This window comes from Hemibagrus wyckioides, linkage group LG03 (genome assembly GCF_019097595.1).
Source record: "Hemibagrus wyckioides isolate EC202008001 linkage group LG03, SWU_Hwy_1.0, whole genome shotgun sequence".
Taxonomy (NCBI): Eukaryota; Metazoa; Chordata; class Actinopteri; order Siluriformes; family Bagridae; genus Hemibagrus; species Hemibagrus wyckioides.
In genome coordinates, this window is record NC_080712.1 from 753,468 (window position 1) to 771,554 (window position 18,087).

General features: G+C 38.3%; 1 pseudogene; it reads left to right on the forward strand.

Moving 5' to 3' along the window:
- Nucleotides 1–11,469: 11,469 nt before the first annotated feature.
- LOC131346486 (uncharacterized) lies at nucleotides 11,470–17,797 on the forward strand (annotated as a pseudogene).
- Nucleotides 17,798–18,087: the final 290 nt, after the last annotated feature.

The window sequence follows — 18,087 nt, forward strand, 5'->3', positions numbered from 1 at the left end:
CAGTTGAAAATTGTAAAAATTAATTAAATTAACTATAAAATTAAATTGCTTTTCATGGTTGTAACTGTCATAGTCCTATTTAGCTGGCAGAACTAAAATTACAAGTGACAAAGAATTACGTGTTAGGGTGTGTAGTTTGTAGCTGGAAGTATTCAGAATTTAAGACATTGTGGTCATTTAGCATCTCCATTTTATGCAAGTGTTAATCTTTAATATAAAACTTGTTTTCCCTATTGTTTAGCCAAGCCTACTTTGCATTCAGATATTAAACTTTAGTTGTTGGCGCACATACAAGTTCAAATAAAACTGTATTTATCTGTAATTGCTGAACATACACAGGTCAGTATGTATAATCCAGGAGTCTTCAACATGTCACTTGTGAGCTACCAGTAGCTTGTGACCCACTTCTTAGTACCCACTTCATAAATACAAGATGGCGCTTGTGAGGTCAGCTGCTGTCACGACTGTTCGAACCTCTTTTTCCTTGTTTTTGTTTTTTAAATTAACTTACAGAACATTAAAACCGGCAATTTCTTCACAATGGAGTGCATTAGGTACGATAGAGATACTATTATTTTCATTGGTACACAATGTACTCACAATTTGACATTTTTAACCCCAGATCCAAGCTGGCCAAGAGAGATCCTCACTTGGCCAAGTGAGAACAAAGGACTCGACCCAAAGAGGTGGCCCCAGGGGAAATGAGCCAGCGTCAGGAACAGGCTGAGAGCCCATGCACACCGTAAACCTTTGCCTAGCATCCTGCTTGCCAACGTCCAGTTGCTGGAGAACAAGCTTGATGACCTCAGGGCCAGGGTACAGTTCCAGAGAGACATTCCAGACTGCAATCTCCTCTGCTTCACCGAGATCTGGCTGAACCCAGCAGTACCGGACCAGGCCATCCAGCCAGCCGAGTTCTTCTCAGTTCACCGCATGGCCAGAACACTGGAATCGGGGAAGTCAAGGGGAGGCGGCGTGTGTTTAATGGTGAACAGTAGCTGGTACAACAGTGCGAGCATTGTTCCTCTCACATGCTCCTGCACACCCAACCTGGAACTATTGACCATCAAATGTCATCCTTTTTACCTTCCTCGGGACTTTACATCGGTCATAGTCAGCACCATTTATATTCCTCCTCGGGTGGACATGGACACTGCTTTATACGAGCTGCATGAAGCTCTCACACAGCACCAGATTCAACACCGGGACGAACTTTTATCAGCACATCACCTGCCCCACCAGGGGTGGATCCATTACAGTTCGCTTACCACCCAAACCGCTCAACCGATGATGCCATTTCCCACCTCCTTCCCACATCACTCACTCATCTGGACACTAGAAAGGGGAGTTATGTTAGAATGCTGTTTGTCAACTACAGTTCAGCATTTAACTCTATAATCCCCTCAACACTCACCACCAAGCTGGAGCACCTGGGACTCAGCCCATCTCTGTGTCTGTGGATCTCCAATTTCCTAACTGGCAGACCACAGGCAATAAGAATGGGCAGACATGTCTCAGCCTCACTCACCCTCAGCACTGGAGCCCCCCAGCGTTGTGTTCTGAGCCCCCTGTTGTACTCATTGTACACATATGACTGCATGGCCACTACCAACTCCACCAACATCATCAAGTTTGCTGACGACACCGTTGTGGTTGGATTGATCTCCGACAACAATGAGTCGGCCTACCTGGAGGAGATTAAGACTCTGGAGAACTGGTGCCAGAGGAACAACCTCCTCCTTAACGTCAGCAAGACTAAGGAGCTGATAGTGGACTTCAGCAAAAAGCAGGAGAGGAACTACCAGACCCCTGTGATGAACAAGAGCCCAGTGGAGAGAGTGGACAGCTTCAGATACCTCGGTGTTCACATCACGCAGGACCTGTCATGGTCCTGTCACATCGACACCAAAAGTGCTTCTGCTCCCTGAAGGCCAACACAGAGAGACTGAGGAGAATCTTCTTCCCTCAGGCTATACAGTCTCTCAACCAGAACTCCACATAGGACTCAACTGATTGGACTTGCTATGTTTCCTTCACACATGTGTTGGAACACACCACAACCAACCACTCCCAACATCTGCACATTTGCACATTACAGGACTGTGGTACACAATACACAATACATATAACATAAACATATATGTTGCACATTCTGCTCCAATTTATACACAAAGAGGACTTGTGCACATCTGCACTTTAAAGATGGACAATACCATTGCTTCTCTGAACACTGTCTCAAAGCAGCTTTACAGAACATAAGAAACAAAAAACATAGTGCAAAAAGTCTTAGATGTTAGACAAAGTCATCCCTAGTGAGCAAGCCTGAGGCGACTGTGGCAAGGAAAAACTCCCTTAGATGTTATGAGGAAGAAACTTTGAGAGGAACCAGACTCAAAAGGGAACCCATCCTCATTTGGGTGATACCAGAGAATGTGATTATAAATTATTCTAAACACCAGAGAGTGTGATATGGACAATGTCCTTTCCACAGTCACGTACAGTCAGATGCAGATAGAGCATATGTAGAATGTTTGTGTGTATATTAATTAGGAGGTTGTTGTCATCCTCAAAGTCCATGTAGGGCTGCAAGTGTTGCTTTGATATTAGCAGTACTTGATGATAATGTGCATTTGATCAGATGTACTGGAGTACAAGGTTATGGGATGAATTACGTGCATGCCAGGCTTAAGAGATATGTCTTTAATCTATGTTTAAACTGGGAGACTGTGTCTGAGCACCCGAACACTGTCAGGAAGGCTATTCCAAAGTTTAGGAGCTAAATATGAAAACGCTCTACTCCCTTTTGTAGACTTTGATATTCTGGGAACTACCAGTAATTCTGGGAACCACCAGAAATGGACATTAAAGGACCTGAGTCTATGAAGGAAGTAGTGTAGAATCTTTCTTATACTGTACTCTCCATTCCAGCTTGTTGTCTATTGTCGGAGAATCTATTTTAATCTGGCTAAGGTTAGCTATCAATTATGTTTGCTCAGTAATCTGTCTAATATTATGTTAATATGCATCAGCAAACTATTAATAATGTTAGTGTAATAACCATCCTTTGACAGAAAAGTTGAAAAGAATAGAGGTTTTCACTGTTTCCTCTGTTGTTTATTTTTGAGTGCAGGAACCAGTCATGATGTTTTCCACAGGACAGCTGCAGTCATTATGCTCAGACGTAGGTTGAATACGTGTTGACTGCACACATCCTCTGAGTACACTGGGGCTAAGGCTGTCAGGGCCTGCAGCCTTACCAGGACAAAGTTGACTGAACTCTCCTCACATCTTCTGTGGTGATGTTGATTGGAGACACAGAAGATGGCAGATGCAGATGGAAAGAGCAATGAAGTGCTGGGGGAGGGAGGGCTGGGGAGGGTTTTTTTTAAGTATAGGAGAAGCAGGGGAATGGTTGGCCAACAGCCATATTATCAAACCTTAAACAACAGATTTAAATCATTGGTCTCAGTGATCAGTGATCTGAGTCTGGTATGTATTGATTTACCATGTTTCCATGAAGCACATAACTACCTTCACGAAACATATTCTTTGAAAGTGATGTTAACTCCTCCATCTTGTTAGCCAGCAATCTTATGTTTACCATGTAGATAGAAGGAAGAGACGCTCTCACTACTTTTTCTTAGCTGTCGCCTTTTCCCCATTCTGCAGCCCCAGTATTTCCACCTTAACTACCTGGGAATTTCTGTCTGAGTGTGCCTCTGTGTTGGAGACTCATCAGTGTGTTGTGACAGGAATCCGGCATGATAAAAGTGCATCAAAAGTGACCTGCATTGCTGCACCTTGCTACGCTGTTTATGGAAACTATGTAAAAGAAAAGTACAGAAAATAAATAAAATGTAATAAAAGGCACACAACTATATAGAGCAACTCTGGCAGGCAGCTGCCTGGGGCAGCACTGAAAGCATGGGATTTTTTTTCACACAAAAATAGCTTATTCAGCTGGTTTGGTTTATGTCAATAAACTATGCAAATAAATGTTACTAATAATATAAAATGAGTATTAAAGGTGGAGGCTATTTGGTAGTACCACAAATAGCAAAGGCTACAGCAAGCGGCAGAGATTTCTTACAAAGCCCCACAGTTATGGAACAGCCTTCCAGATAGTGTTCCAGGTAATGTTTAAGTCTAAGCTGAAAACACAAGTTTCTCATGTATATATTTTTTCTTAGGTAAAGGAGCAGATCTGGAGGGTTCATGGGCATAGAATGTTTGGTGTACCCAAGAAGCCTTCATGTCTGTCACCTTCTGGCTCTCCCTTTTAGTTTTGCTGTCATAGCTAGTCTTGCCGGAGTCCCTGCCTGCACTTTACACATAATCTACATCACAACCATACCTAATATTCTCTCTCTCTCTCTCTCTCTCTCTCTCTCTCTCTCTCTCTCTCTCTCCCCCTCTCTCTCTCTCTCTTTGTCTTTGTCTTTCTCTGTTGAGTTATATGTGCCACTCCTGAGTTCCCAGTGTTCTAAGCTCTGACTGTTTTGATTTCTCATTGTGACCACTTCTTCTTTCCAAACCTGCCTGACCCATCCAGACACTCTACCCCTGTTTGGAAACTGGTGTTAACTGCTGCTGGATAATAGATCTGCATGGATAGCCTGTGACCCAGGGAACTGCTGTAGATAGAACCACTTGGGGCCTATCACCCTGTTTCAGACTCAGTCAGCTTTTGACAGAAAGAAATTAGTGAGTCAATAATGAACACACGCCTCAAGAGCTCTTGGTTCCTGTTGTAGAAAGGACATTAACATTTACATTATTTACTGTCCAGTGTCAACCAAATGAGGATGGGTTCCCTTCTGAGCCTGGTTCCTCTCAAGGTTTCTTCCTCATATCTTCTCAGGGAGTTTTTCCTTGTCACCATTGCCTTAGGCTTGCTCATTAGGGATAAATGTTAAAGATAAATAGTAACTTAACTTTAAACTTCATAATTTTTTTCTATCTTTCTACCATTCTGTAAAGCTGCTATGAGATTATATAATATCCATTGTTAAAAGCACTATACAAATGAATTTGAATTGAATTGAGTAGTTCTTGGCCACCTTAATTTTGTCAAAGTACCTCTGAGAGGAAAAGGTTCAGAGGCCCGTGATATAATCTGGGTCATACACATTAATTCTCCTTTCCATCTCAAGCATGGCATTATGAATTCTGCTTGGTTGTTCTCTGGTTTTCAGATTTTTATATACAGCTATTATGCAAATGCTTGATGGCTTTCCCTTGCTCTTTGAGCTTCTACTTTTCCTTCTGCTTCTGCATTGAAAAATAAGATTATATCAATTATTTAATAATTCATATCAATTACTTTAAATAAGATTCATTTCAATTACTTTAACCCCTGTGCACCACCAAAAGTGCCAACAATGTGCATGTGAGCATCAGAACTGGACCACGGAGAAATGGAAGAATGTGCCTTAGTCTGATGAATCACGTTTTCTTTTACATCACATGGATGGCAGGGTGTGTGCGCATTGCTTACCAGGGGAACATATAGCACCAGGATGCAATATGGGAAGAAGGCAGCCAGTGGAGGCAGTGTCATGCTTTGGGCACCATTCTGCTGGGAAATCTTGGGTCCTGCCATTGTCAGAACTCAGAGTGTCTGAAGTCTTCTCCAATTACCTATTACTGCTAAACACTTACAAAACTTTACTAAATCTATAAAAATAAAACAAAGTAACTTCTTCAGGCTTGGATGAGAAGCAGCAACCGGCTTTATTATAGACACCAAAATGGCACTCAAATACACAGCATCTGGCCTGATATAGTCAAGTGCACCCACCCTGTAAAAATCCCTGCTATTTATCCTGGCCTTCATACCGACTCAGTAAACATTTATCATACCTGTTCAAGTGAGCTCTGCCTTTTTATTACAAGTTAGTATGATGATTAATATTAGTTATTACAAAGTACCAGGAATTTATTTATGATTATTATATCCGATACACTTGTGAGGATCATTGTGGTTACCTGACATTTAGTTATTTTTTCCAACCCTTAAGGGAGGATGCTATCTTTATTTTCTTACTTACTTGTGACTTAATTGTTTAAACTTATTTGCTCTCCTTATTGCTATGCTATGGCACTCTCATTTACACTATCCTGTTCATTTCTGTCAGTTTACCTTAACATACTTAACTTTAACTTAAACTAAGTTTTTTCTTCATGCACTATCATGTATCAGGGCCTAATTTCATCACATCTGTGCTCAACTGTTATTTATCTTTATACAGTATACACTGTATTTTGGCGTTTTCCTCAATTGTTTTAGTTATTATCAACCATTGGAATGGTTCCCTTTTTTTCATACACATCCACCTTATGGGCCTACATAAGCATCATATCTCTTCAGCTTCTCATCACTCTATATTCTCATCACTCACCTATACCTTGTGTCTGGATAATGTTTGTATAGTGTATATGAATTTTACTTAAAAGTTTTACATTTGGTTGTTTTGCACCCTCATGCTGTCATATGAGTCTCATATCTAATTGTTGTCACATCTGAGGCACCATGCTCAAGGCTCCTGTACACTCTGCTCCCCATCTATTTAACAAGGACATACAAACCGGCCTTGTTGACAGACCTTTCTGATCTGCATTCTTTCTCAAATTTGCTAGAAACATGGACATTAGCCGTGGTTATTATATATACTATTTTAAGATTCTCATTATATGCTATTATACAGTTTATACTGTTATACTTTTGCCATAGCTGATAACTGATATTTATATTGCTTAATCACAGATTAAAATAAGTGAAATTAATATATGTAAAGCAAATTAAGTAAAGATTAAAATTAAATTAACTCTGGATTATGAATTAAATAGTCTTTAGAGACCATAGATTGCATTTAGCTTACCTGAGTAAATTTAAGGATTAAACATTAACTTTTGATTTAGTGATTAAAGTAGATTAGATTTGATTTAATGAAGTAGATTAGAATTAGATTTATGAAAATGAGTACATTTTTCAGGAAATTTTCAACACGATCTATGTGGATGTTACTTTGACATGTACCACCTACCTAAGCATTGTTGCAGACCATATACAGTAATACCTCACACATCCACGAGGTTATGATCCAGGACCCATCGCGAATGACAAGGTTTCGCGGATGTGTGGTGGAGTCACTAAAAATGCTTATTTTTACTGTACTGTAAATGCTTATTTTTAGAGTTTAAACCCTAAATATGATCCCAATCATGCTCCCAAAACACTTTAAATTTCATGTAAAAGTTAGCTTAATAAATTACCCTTAAAAAAGAAATAAATGTTTGACGTAAAAATAGAGTACAGTATCAGTTGTATAAAAACCAATGAAAAAATCACTGAGATCACTTCTTTACACTTACGGAATATACACACGTGTTGAACCGAGTACAAAGTGCGGGGAGATGAACCCCGACATCACACATACAAAGCATCATAGCTACCAGCCAATCAGCAGCTAGGTAAAACTGTTAATGCTCTGTGATTGGCTACTTCCAACCCTTCCAGCCAATAGCATGTAGTAAATAATATATAGCCCTTATTTGTCACATACACATTACAGCACAGTCAAATTCTTTCTTCGCATATCCCAGCCTTGAAGGTGGGGTCAGAGCACAGGGTCAGCCATGATACAGCACCCCTGGAGCAGAGAGGGTTAAGGGCTTTGCCTAACAGTGGCAACTTAGTGGTGCTGGGGCTTGAACCCCAGCTTGAACCCCTGATCTTCCGGTCAATGACACAGAGCCTTAACCTCTTGAGCCACCACAGTAATGGCTGTACTGTACGTATTGGCGACGTTCAATATCATTAAAATAACATTTATATTTTATTTATATTGATATTTTGTTGATTTTACTTTTATATTCATATGACTAAATGAATGAACTAAATTGTTTTTAATAATTTTGCATTAAAAAGGTTGAAAATGTATAAATGGCTATGAAATTAGCTGTAAACACTTTTGCAGGATTTTGCGAGTATTTTGCAGGTTTCTTTGCAAATTAGTTAGGTTCCAATGAAAATTTCGCAGATCAGTGAAGTCGCGAATCGTGAAACACAGATCTGCGAGGTGTTACTGTATACCCTTTCGTGGAAACGGTATAAAAAATGAAGCAAAAATGGTTCATGAATGGTTTCATGAGCACAACAACCAGTTTGAGGTATTGACTTGACTTCCAAACTCCACAGATCTCAATCCAATCAAGCATCTGTGGGATGTGATGGAAAAACCAGTCCAATCCATTGAGGCCTCACCTTGCAAAATACAGGATGCTTCTATGCAGATCTGATTAATTCATTGATGGATCAGGGCTGTTTTGGCAGCAAAAGGGGGACCAATACAATATTAGGCAGGTGGTCATAATGTTATGCCTGATTGGAGTACCTCTGTAAAGCTGCTTTGAGACAAAGTCCATTGTTAAATGTGCTATATAAATAACTTGAATAAGTTGAATTGAATCAGTGCTTGCTTTTATAGCAATACATAGCACATACTTTGTGAGGTATACCTACCCTTTGTGTCATTTTGTATCAGTCAATACTAAGCCTTTTGATCCTCTTTTTATCTTTCCAGTTTTGTTTTTTTTATCTTGGTTTTCTCATTTTTCTTACCTGCCCAGGTTACTCTTCAATTTAATTGTATAAACTTTGTTCATTCAAAATTTGCAGACAAAAATTGTAAAACTTGTTGGTGAGCTTTGATGCTATCACTGTGGTGTTGAATGTTGGCTTGAACAGCATTTGAGCATAAATGTCCAGGTTGGTTAGGGCAGGGTGTATTGTTGTGCTGTTCTCTGTGGATCTGTTTGGTGTCAATGTGAACTGGAGAGGGTCCAGAGTGTCCAGTGTTATGGTTTGAATGTAACTTATGATAATAATTGAGGCACTTCATCACTATTTGTGTCAGTACCACAGGTCAGTAGTCATTGAGGCAGGTTGCTTTGTTTGCTTTGGCTTGTGTGAGGAACTAATTGAGTATATCCATAAGGCATCAACTGGCATAAGCTGGTTCTGAGTACCCATCCAGGGATGTTGTCTGGGCTGAGTGATTTCTGTGGGTTTAATTTCCCAAAAGTATTTGTCACAACTGTGGGCTATCTTCACTACTCTTTTCTCTAACATTGCTGTTTAGGCCTTAAGCAAGGCTGCTCCAAGAGTGTTTGACCCCAGCTTCCTTACAAGCAGAGGTATGTGAGGAAAAGAATTTCACTTTGCTGTAAAGTATGTGAAAATATAAATGCTGCTTTGCTTGTAGAGTACATTATTATTTTAGTGTGTGTGTGTGTGTTTACAGTACTTTGAATCTGTGTACAGATTCAAATTACTGTAAATGGATTAAGTAAGTGCTTGTATAATTCAGTATGTATCTGTGTCATCCTCCTACTTTATACCGTTCCTCTTAAGTATGCCAATATAAATCCTGCTTACTTGATCTCTGATTACTTCAAGTATGTTAATCTTTAGGATTAACATCTTAGTTTAACTTAATTTGTATTATGCAGGTGTAACAGGTTTCTCTAATTCTATGAAAGACACTCCTTTAGCTTTTACCATTCCATCCTTTAGATTTTGCCATTCTTTATCTTTTTCTGGATCATGTAAAATAATATGCATATCACTGCCCATGTGTGACAAATGTAGAAGAAAAGATGTTTGACTTTTCTTACATTCATTTTTACGTATTTGCTTGATGTGTTTGTATTCTATGTTTAAAAGATAATTGGAGCATTGAATTTGGAGCACATATTCATCCAAAATGATTTGGGAAAACTTTTGATTCATTGTATATAGAATCATTGTTTAAGCAATGCATCTGGCTATAATTGCAATGTTTGTTGCATTCAGGAGTGTTACACTTAGGTCTTTCACCACTTTACGGAGTGTAACTGAAAGGATGTCCAGGTTACTACATAATTAGAAAGCTTATTATTGCTTTGGTCCTCTTAGATTCTATTTTGATGAAAATGAAGTAGAGGGATGTTATTAAGCATACAAAGGCTGATGTACTTCTGCTGTCTACTGTAGTGTCTGTTCCTGGTCCTGACATAGTACTTCTAACACTGTAGATCATCCTAATGCATCTTCTGCTTGGAGCTTCTGCACTTACTTACTTTCTTCCTCATTTTAGGGAGTTTTTCCTTATGGCTATTGCCATAGGCTTGAAGACAGATGCAGTTTCCATTAATTCACATTATTGAGAGGTCTGCAAATAAATCTAAAAAGTGCACCAAAATAAAAATCAGAAACAGGCAGAGGATGGGTGAGCTACAATCAGAGCTGGCAGGGAAGTCCAAAACACAAACATGAGGTGACCGAACAACATGAAGAACCACAGTTGTGTTCTGTGGTATTCAGACAGAACAAAACATCTCCACATAAGGGGAATATTCCTGACACTGAATCACAAATCAACAAAGAAAAATATCAGTTTAGAGACATATCATGAGCTTTATTGAAAAATGCTCTACATGAACAGATGAAATTAAAATATTTATGAACATTTGAGATATATATATATATATATATATATAAAATCCTATTATTCTCTTCAATTGACAGTATGCAGCTTAATTTAAGTCAAAACAGTAACATTTTAGTAATGAAGGTTAAATACTATATAGATAGATAGCTGGATAGATAGATCTTTATTGACAATGCAATGTACAGGTACGTAGATTCCAGAGGTTACACATCATTATTTTACATTTAGTCTGTTTTTAAATGAGTCCATTTCGTCTTGCATATTGGACATTGTAGGACTTTTTTCTGTTGTAGCACCTCCTTAAACCAGCACAGAAGCCACACAGCATACAGAGAGAAAGTTAATAAGAGAGACAAAGGGAAATAGATAAGAGATTCTGATCAGCTATTTAAGTTTATTTTTATTGTTATAAACAAATTACTCAGTTCCTGCAACAGACACAAATATACAGATATAAAAATAAGATTATTTATTTTTAAATAAATAATCATGCCAAATAGCACCCTAATTTTAGGGATTAGAAGAGATTTTTTGACACTTACACAGAGTAGAATCCAGCAGGGAATGAGAATAATGACTATACTGCAGGGGATAATGATGCCCAGGATCCATGCAGAATTTCCTCCAGTGGTGGTGTTCTGAGCTTGGACTGTGGGCCTCAGGACTACATGGACAGGGGGTTCTGTTTGAGCAGCAGGAGTGGTGACAGTCGACAGACCGCTAATGTTGAGTATTGCAAACAAATCCACTTGGTGTCCACTTGGTTTCACCTTCCACAAAGACGTATTCTGAATTAGCCACAATTTCTGTACCATTTAACCTGAGGAAAAAGAAAAATATAAACTGTAATATTTATAATATAAAAATATAAACTGAGTGTACCATTTAAATTTTTAAACAGCATTTTGCTGCTACATACCTGTTGTCACAAATCACCAGTCGGGAACAAACTTGGAGTTTAAACCCTGTGAGGGGTATGTTTATTAAGCACAACGGAGAACGGGTGGAAAAAGCAGCGGCAACCAGAGAATGGAGGCAGAAGGAACCAGGAGTCCACATTGGGGAAGGAGGTAAGCAGAGCTGGAGAAGGGAGTCGGAGAGGAGAAAAGGGAGAGCTGAAGAAAGTTAGAGGAGTTTAATAGAACACAAAGTTATAAACTAATGCTAGCACTAGAAGTAGCGAGTCAGCGTCTACGTGTGAGACCAGACAAAGAAAGAATGAAATCGTGAAGTTTAAATAGGGTAGTGAGTGTGCTCAGGAAACAAGGTGCAGGTGAACTTAATTAAAACTCAGGTGAGTGAGTGTGCTGGCGAGGAGTGGAGTCCGGCGTGCCTGTGACACCTGTACATTGCCATGATGATAAAGTTCTATCTATCTATCTATCTATCTATCTATCTATCTATCTATCTATCTATCTATCTATCTATCTATCTATCTGTAAAGACAATTTAGATAATTAATTTCCAGATGTTTTAAGATTGTGAGTTGATGTGTCTCTTTGTATTTCAGTTTCACCAATCAAACAAATAAGAGTTTCAAGAGCTTCAGTAAACATTCAAACAAAAGTATGCCTTTGGGGTTTGATTGCTGTTTTGGTTAACTAGCTGTCTGGTATTGCTCAGGTACACATCATGAGGGCTGCATAGAGCCTGCATGTTTACTACAGAGCTTTTGTTTGCTTTGTAAATTCATGAGTGCAGATTCACACAGTAAAGGAAAATGCAGTGGCAGAGTGAGTGGTGAGTTCTGGTCATCTTGTTTCCTGAGGAAGGCTGCAATTATTCAGGAACACCTCAACTGTGTTTAGTTAGTTAAATGCACTATTTCATATTTTTAATGAACTGAGAAGTACTACATGATATTTGTATATATACTGTAATTTAGGTTTAATTAAGTTTATGTGCGCCTATTTTTTCCTATTTGTAGTGTTATAATATTCTATTATTGATATTTTATTGTTTGATATTCTATTCCTGATCATTTTATTTGTATGTGTAGTAAAAGAAATGAATTGCAATTATGGTGGTTTTGGGAGTAGGAGCACTGACACTCCTGTGTATCAAGAGTTTTTTTTTTTTTATTAGTATGAATTCTGAATGTGACTTTTGAAATCCTGAAACATTTTTTTAAAAATTGGTTGTCTTAGTTGGCCGTGTAAACAAATTTCACCAGCTAAGAGATCACAGAAGGTTTTGGCATTATTTGTGACTTAAAAAAGTGAATTTGTATGTCCTCGGCCAAGAACTACAAAGCTTGAACCCAGTTTGCTGATCACCTGACTTATTTAGTGCCTTCTACAATTGTCTTAGAATCATTCTATAATAAGTCAATATTTTAAATAATTTATTTATATTATTAATACTATCCTGGTGCACATATCCTAAGAAGAAGCAGCTATATTACATATATTACATATATTACATATATATTACAGCACAGTGAAACTCTTTACTTGGAATATACCAGCTCATTAGGCAGCTGGAGTAAGATAAAAGGGTCACCCAGGGTACAATAGCCCTGGAAAAGTCTGAACCCCTAATCTTCTGGCCAGGAACCCATAGCATTACCCAGTGCTCCAATCTCCAATGTGTGACCATCTGCACGTGATCTAGATTATTTCCACCATTTTTCAATCATTGCTGAAAATCTGCACTCATAATATTTTATTTTAAAATGTTTTATGTTGTATTTATTATAATGGCTCCAGCATTATAGTGTATTTCTTTAAAACTCTTTTCCTTCCATTAAAGACAATGATAGAATTTTGAATCTATTTTGAAAAACAGCTTCCAATATTAGATGCAAAATGAAGACACTTATGTGTAGTTTGAAAATGGGAGTTTGAAAAATCAGGAGCACCCTTGACATTCAAAATAGTGTTTAGCTAAAAAAGAGGGATAAAAAAGTATTTAGTGTGTTTTTTTATTATTAATTATTTATTTACTTATTTATTTATTTTATTTTACTGTATAATTTTGTGACAAAGAACAGTTGCTATCACTTACCAAGTTGTTGATGGTGGTTTGGATTAAATTATATGTTTCATTCCTAAGCTGAATGTCCTTGGAGATGGTCACATTGCTGATTTGGAATCCAAATTTAATAATGTATGATTTGTTGTCAATTTCTGAAAAATAGAAAATGAACAAAATTATATTCAACACATTATATTTAACATATTGTAATTATAATTTAGGGACAGATTAATAAAAAGAAGACTCACGCTGATATTTGACATCCTGAATGCTCACAGGATCACGTTTTTGTGTTACAAGATCTCGTGCTCTTCTTATCTTTTCATCCAGCAGAGCATTAGCAACATTGAGAACATCAGCCTCACTTGGTACTCTGCTCAAATTCTTAAAAACTAGAAGAATATATATCAGCACATTCCCTAATCTGAAGTAGAATAAAAGAAATTATAAAATTAAATACAGTTGCAAGCAACGATGATCAGGCCCAAGCAACAGAGCCATTGCCACCCAGACGCACCAGACAAAGTGGGCACAGTGGGTACATGCATTTAAAGATTAGAGATTTCTAAAAGTGACACACTTCCTGCTGTCAGTTGGTGGCACTATGACTGAGACTCACAGTAGTCATGTCCGTGTGATCAGCTTTCTTCTCTTAACATAAAGTTGAGGTTTGATGTACATCACTCAATATACACCGAAGTTATTAGCCACTTCCTGTTTCCTTTTATTCACCACAAGTTTAAGGGCTCCTCACGGCTGAACCGTTTGAGATATCAAACATCCCTTGACAATTTTGCATTATCAATGTCTTGAGATGATATTAGCCTGGGTTTGGTGGCGGTTGTGTCAATTCCCTAGGAGAAGTATTTCAAATTCCATTGGGTGCATTTTGGAAACAACTCAAATCAAGTCAATAACTGACTTCCTGTGGATTAGACTTAATGACATGCAAAGAGAAAGTTGTTCAGCACAATAAGATCTAAGTGTGTACCAAGTTTTACATGGATACGTGCAAGTGTGTATCAGCTATGCAGCAAGATTTTCTAGGGGGGGCTGTGACGGGTGTGTTCCACGCCCTAATGGCCGCAGATTCCAATCTGTCTGCTGATTTTCATGAGTTTTTGAGCATGTTAAGACCCTCAAAAGTGCCTGGATGTTTGAAAAAGAAAAAAAGAAAATAAATAATCCTTAGAAGAACAAGAGGGCCCTTCGCACTGCTAGTGCTTGGGCCCTAATAAAATAAATAAAAAACGAGAGGTATTTAAAGAAGAGTAGTTAGCTTCTCATTAGGTATATAAGGACTGGTAAAAAATAAAAGCCATTGAAGTCTGACAAGTAAATAATGAAACCTGTCATTAAATATACCTGAATAAGCTGACAGTTATCACAGTGTGATAAAACTCCAACTAAAATGCTAAATTGTGACACTTAAACAGGTGTAATCTCATTGAGTAAGGCTGCTGGGCTTTTGGTGTCTTCACCTTTGAAGCTGTACATCATGTCACCATTAACCTGTTTTTTTGAACTCCTGTTAATCATAAAAATAAAAAAAATCACAATACAATTTGTTGTACAGTAAGAATTACAAAAAGTATATTTCTAAAGTAGAAATCAATAGTGCTTTGAATTACCAGGTTTATTTAGAAGAACATTTAGCTGAAGACAGAAAAATAAATATAAAATAAATAATCATTTTAATATGATGTAAAAAAGTATTCCACTGCACTGTTTGGATAACAATTTCATCTTTTAAAAATAAAAACTGTTTAAAAATTTTTGAGTTGAAGGAAATAGACATCAGAATAATTTTCAGAATGAATAATATTTAATCATATTTAATAATTTAAATTTTTATATATCACATGTATAAAGACATGTTGTACTACAGTAAATTTATGTACGAGGAAAATGTTGAAGCTCACACATCTCCCTTTTCAAAACTCCCTGCTTTCCAACATCTAAACACGGTGTCACAATACTCTTCACACAGAAACCCAACAGTGGCCCAATTAAGAGATTTTCAGTGATAAAATAAACCATTTGTATATGAATGGAATTCCTGTGTACTGTGAGAAAGGGTTAAACTCAGCAACGAGATCCAACAACTTCTCCCAACATTTTTTAATGTTGTTATGCATTTACTCATACAGTAATTCCAGTCTATATAGTGGTTCATTTATCGCGGTTTAGGAAACCGCGGTGCAAGGATGCTGAAAATCAAAATACAGTACGGCTGGAGGAACAAGTCTGGCCATTTGGAATGCCCCATTCATTTAATCATGGTTGTGATTGGCTGCTGGCTATGCATGCAGTTGGGGAAAGGGAAGCAGAATTCTCCAGCATCCCAGTTCTCCGTGAGTCAGAGTCTCGAGTGTTTGGTTTTGTGCTGTGTATGCTGTATTTTTAAGGTTTTTCTGCAAGTCCTATTATGTAGACCAAACTCTCTGCACCTTCTAAGGCTTCTAACAAGGAAAATACATGCATACAGTAGTCACTATAATTGTGATATTTCTATGAATTTACCCAAAATTCATCTTGCTATCTGCTTGAAAATGTGTTTGAAGTGTGTGGGAGGGTAATTTATGGCTTAAACAAAAAAAAAGCATTTGGGGGTGCCGTCTGTGTATCACGTATTTGCGTTTATGCGATAAACTGGGGATTACTGTATACACTCACAGCATTATTGACGATGCTCACTACTTGGTTGTAGGTGGTGTTCCTGAGGTCAGGGTTCTCTGATATGCTGATGTTAATTATATTGAATATGAGCACTGAGAAGAGTCTCAGTTGAATTTTGGACCAAACCTTTACTGGGAATTGAGGTGGAACTGAAAACCACAGCTGAACCAGATCTGAAAAAACAATGCGTTCTGGTGAATATTGTTCATGATAAATCATGATAAAATAAGTAAATAAAAAAAAGCTCTATTTCACACTCATTTAGGAAATTAACATACATTATTGATGGAGTTAATGTAAAAGTCAAAGCAACAAGTTTCGTAGTCGCTGGAGAAGCCGTTGTAGATGATACTGCAAGAGAAAACAATTATGTAACAATTACAGTCCCTAAAACCTGATACAACTGTTAGGGTCTAGGTAGGCAGGGGTTCTGTTACAACAGAAGGAGTGGTGTTAACAGATCTCTAATGTTGAGTATTGCAGAAAGAAATTCACTTGGTGTCCACTTAGTGTCACCTTCCTCAAAGCTGTACTGTGAATCAAACATGATTCCTTTACTATTAAACCTGGAGGAAAAGAAAAAGAAAACCTCAGTCACCCATTCTGTGTTAAAAAAAAGTATGTTTTCAGTTCTGGAAAAAAAAATCTTATAACTGTCCTGTGGGCTATGGTTTCTGAACAATCTTAACATTCTCTTTCTTGACATTGTATGATATTACTCAGTGTCATGATACTCTCCAGTTTAATGGGTTCCACACAGACAGATTTCTATCTATTTCTATTTACAGTGACTACAAACTGAATATTTTTACGTGGCTTGTAAAAATATCAGCATTGGGGCTGAGATGCATAGAGAAGTCACTTACTCATAAGTAATCCAGACACTAGAGACAAGTAATTGTGCATCCAGACACTAGAGAGGGTTAGTGATAGTGACAGTAGTGTAGTGTCTGTAGGAGGAAGTCTGGATGCCTTAGGTGGAGTTAGTAATCCCCCAACTCCGGCATTAGAGCCCTCACAGCGGGGTGAATGGGTAACAGCTCCGCGGCATAGTTGCAAAGCCAAGGCTAACGCTAAGGCTTGCCCACAGGAGCACCACTCTGCTCCGCTTCACATGTTTAACAGGTTTGCTCTCCTCAGTGAAGCACCCACTGAGAAACCTGAAAGAGCTCTGGGTATAGGAGACTCCATTTTAAGGCATGTGAAATTAGCTAGGCCTTTAGGGGCTCCAGCAGCACAGGTTAGGTGTTTTCCGGGAGCCAGCGCGCCGGACATTGCAGGTAATCTTAGGTTCCTAGGCAAGCACAGGTTCTCAAGGATAGTTTTCCATGTAGGAGCTAATGATATACACCTTCGTCAGTCTGAGGTGACTAAGAGTAATGTTGTAGAGATGTGTAAATTAGCGAAGGCAATGTCCGATGCTGTAGTATGCTCTGGCCCCATCCCAATGCGGCGTGGCGATGTAGCTTACAGCAGGTTATGGTCACTGAACTGCTGGATGTCCAGGTGGTGCTCCGAAAACAATGTGGGCTTCATAGATAGGATTGGATTGGAGCTCTTTTGAGGGCCAGGCTGGCCTGTTACAACGGGATGGTGTCCATCCCACTCGGGAGGGTGCTGCTCTCATTTCTTGCAGCATAGCACATAGTCTTAGAGCAAATCTAGTTAATCGGTGACAATTCAGGGCCAGGGCCAGGGAGCAGACAAGCAGGCTAATCCGACCGTCTGCTAGCTGCAAAGACTCGTCACTCAGGTTTCATAACATTGAGACTGTGTCTGTTCCCCGAGCTAAACACAAATGTTTTAACAGAAATCAGAAAATTTGTTTTAGTAACCTGATTAACATAAAACTAGATGATAGTGAATGCACAGCCAGCACCTTTGATCTGAAGTTAGGACTGTTAAATATAAGATCTCTGTCAACTAAAGCACTTATTAT